The sequence below is a fragment of the Marmota marmota genome, unplaced genomic scaffold (assembly GCF_001458135.2).
Source record: "Marmota marmota marmota unplaced genomic scaffold, marMar, whole genome shotgun sequence".
NCBI lineage: Eukaryota > Metazoa > Chordata > Mammalia > Rodentia > Sciuridae > Marmota > Marmota marmota.
The window spans coordinates 1,103,016-1,106,343 of record NW_026000338.1 but is presented as its reverse complement, the minus strand read 5'-3'; positions in this window follow the sequence as shown (position 1 = coordinate 1,106,343).

Sequence of the window (3,328 nt, the reverse complement as noted above, 5' to 3'; positions counted from 1 at the left end):
GGAGGACAGGGCTCGGCACGCAGCCCAGCTCCAACCTCTAGGTGCGGCTGCCGGACAATGTAGCCATAGCCATCAAGACAGCCGGCAGAAAGCAAATGGCGGCTCCCGCGGAGTGGATTTTCGGCACAGAAACTGCAGCCCAGCCAACGATCCCAATCCACAAAACTCTCCCTGTATAAAAAAATATTCAAAAAAAAAAAGGGCGGGGCGCACTGAGCTTTCTTTGCCTAGGGTACTTACAATCCACTGCTGATTACACATTCACCTTTTCTGCCTGGAGCGAAGCGAAAGAGGAAGCAGATGGGAGCAAAGCACCCGCGGCTCTGGGCGGCAAAGCGTCCGGGAGCCAAGCGTCTCTTTTTCGATCTCTTTGTTCTTCCTGCTGCTTGGCAAAGTGGTCCGCTACAGATTAACGGTGAAAGGAGCTCTTACACGCTGTGCGAAATCTCGATTAAAGCCGCTGCTCTGAGCACCACGCTCAACGCTTCAGCAACCCCCGTGCGCAGCGGCCATCTTCCATCTCCCCTCCGAAGAGCTATTTTTAAAAAGCATTTATGATTCTCTCAGTTCAACATTATATATCTTTTAATTTTCTTTTTTAAATTACAATTTCAAGCATACCGTTACAGTCTGGTAGTAGCTGGTGCTAGCATTATCTGCAGGCTCAACTGTGATGCTAGGATAGCTGGCAATGTAATCTCTGGGCCTCTCCTCTTCCATGAGGTCTCTCCATCTAATCTCCCCAGCAAGGTAGTCAGAATTCTTGCATGGCAGCTCAGGGACTTCAAAACCAATAAAGGGGAAGCTTCCAGACCTTTTAAAAGGTCTGGGGTCAGAAGTCATGAAATGGTCACTTTTGCCACATTCTATTGGTTTGAGTAAATCATAGAGCATTCTCAATCCATGTGGAATGAAATTGCCCAAAGGCATTTATTAAAAAATATGTGGTCACATTAGTATCTCAAATTTCAAACCAAAACCACAGAGAACATTCAAAACTTACCCCTTCTGTATTTGCAGCTCTACTCCCCAAAAGAAAAAAAAACCTGGCTCATGTGTTCCTCAATTTATTTACTCATTTGCTCAAACTTAGAACTCATAGAAAACAGTTTCAGAAGTGCTATCATATACCACTGTGAGAAAGAAACCTACCAATTAGAGTCCAATATATGTTAACAATTATTTTATTTTGGTAAAATTTAAATACTGTGGAATGCACAAATGCAAAAATCTGAAGAGTACAATTTGATGACTTTTGGCAAATGCACATACTTGCATAATTCATACCTCTAACAAGGTATAGAACAGTTTCATCATCCCAGAAAAAGCCAGACTCCCCACATTCTGATTTTTCACCATAGATTAGACTTGCCTGTTCTTGATCTTCATATAAATGGAGGCATACTCTATGCCTATTTCCTTTTACTTAGACTTTATTGCTGGGGAATATTCCATTCTATTAATATTCCACACATTGTTTATCCATTATCCCCTTAGTGGACACTTAGGATTTTTCTGTTTTTAGTTCTTTTGAATAAGGCTGCTCTGATTATTCATGTACAACTCTTTTTGTGGACATGTGTTTTTATTTCAGTTAGAAAAATACATGGAAATTGAACTGCTGAATTATAGAGCAGATACATATTTAATTTTATAAGAAACTTTCAAGACTTTGTTTAAAGTGGTTGTACCCTTTTATACTCCCACAGAAATGCATATTTCTGGTTGTTCTTCATTTTCACTGACAACTGGTGGTACCAGTCATATTAGACATTCCAGTAGATATGTACTGGTATACCATTGTTGTGTAAAATTTCTTTCCTCTGATAACAAATTATGTTTCATGTGCCTATTTGGCATTCATTTCTGTTTTTCTATGAAATGTAATTCAACTATTTTGCCCATTTCAAGCAAGAAAGGGGACCATTTGTCTTTCATAATTGAGGTTTTGAGGTTTTTTTGAAATTCTTAATATAAGTCCTTTGTCAGATATATTGCTCTAGTTAAGGTCTTCCCGAAAGCAAACATCAAGATGGAATTAAAAGAGCAAGAGTTTGGGGAAATGCCCTTGAACACTAAAAGAAGGAGAGAACAGGCCCAGCGGCCCGCCGGCGTGGTAGACACATCACCCCAATTGGAGGAGGGGCAGAGCTACTGCCCGTGCCTGCAAGGTAGGCAGACCTGGGACTGACAGGGAGAACAGACCCAGCGGCCCACCGACGTGGTAGACATATCACCCTAATTGGAGGAAAGGCCAAGCTGCCACCCACAAGGTAGGCAGACCGCGCGTCCCGGAGAAGGGGCCCAGCAGCCAGCCGGCCTAGTTGAAAGATCACCCCAATTGGAGGAGGGGCACAGCCGCCGCCCGCGCCTGCAAGGTAGGCAGACCTGCAACCTGGAAAACAGGCCCAGCGGCCCGCCAGCGTGGTAGACAAATCACCCCTATTGGAGGAGGGGCCCAGCCATTGCCCGCAAGGTAGGCAGACCACGCGACCTGGAGAAGGGGCCCAGTGGCCTGCTGGCATGATAGACAGATCACCCGAATTGGAGGAGGAGCACAGCTGCCACCCACCCCTGCAAGGGAGACTTTGCAACTATACAAGAGCAATAAAAATATATAGGGGGAAAATTCAATAACACAACAGTTTCACCAAGCAGAAAGAAATGTGAGCAGTATGAAAAGACAAGGAATAAAAGGACCACAAGCAATGCAGGTCAACTCAACTTTAGAAGAGGTAATAGCTGCAGTAGATGGAATGTCAGATAAAGAATTCAGGATTTACATGCTTCAGATGATCTGGAGTCTCAAGGAAGACATTAGACAGCAAAATCAGACAATGAAAGATCACTTCGACAATGAATTACACAAACAAATCCAAGAAGCAAAAGATCAACTATACAGGGAGATAGAGGTTATAAAAAACAAACAGAAATCCTAGAAATGCAGGAAGCAATAAACTGACTTAAAAACTCAAATGAGAATACTACCAGCAGAGTAGAACACTTAGAAGATAGAACATCAGACAATGAAGACAAAGTATTTCAACTTGAAAAGAACATAGACAGCTCAGCGAGACTCTTAACAAATGATGAGCAGAACATCCAAGAAATATGGGATAACATAAAGAGACCAAACTTAAGAGTCATTGGAATACAGGAAGGTATAGAGGTCCAACCAAAAGGAATGAGCAATCTGTTCAATAAAATAATACAAGAAAACTTCCCAGACTTGAAGACTGAGACAGAATCCCAAATCCTAGAAGCCTACAGGATGCCAAATGTGCAAAATCATAAGAGATCCACACCTAGACACATTATAATGAAGATG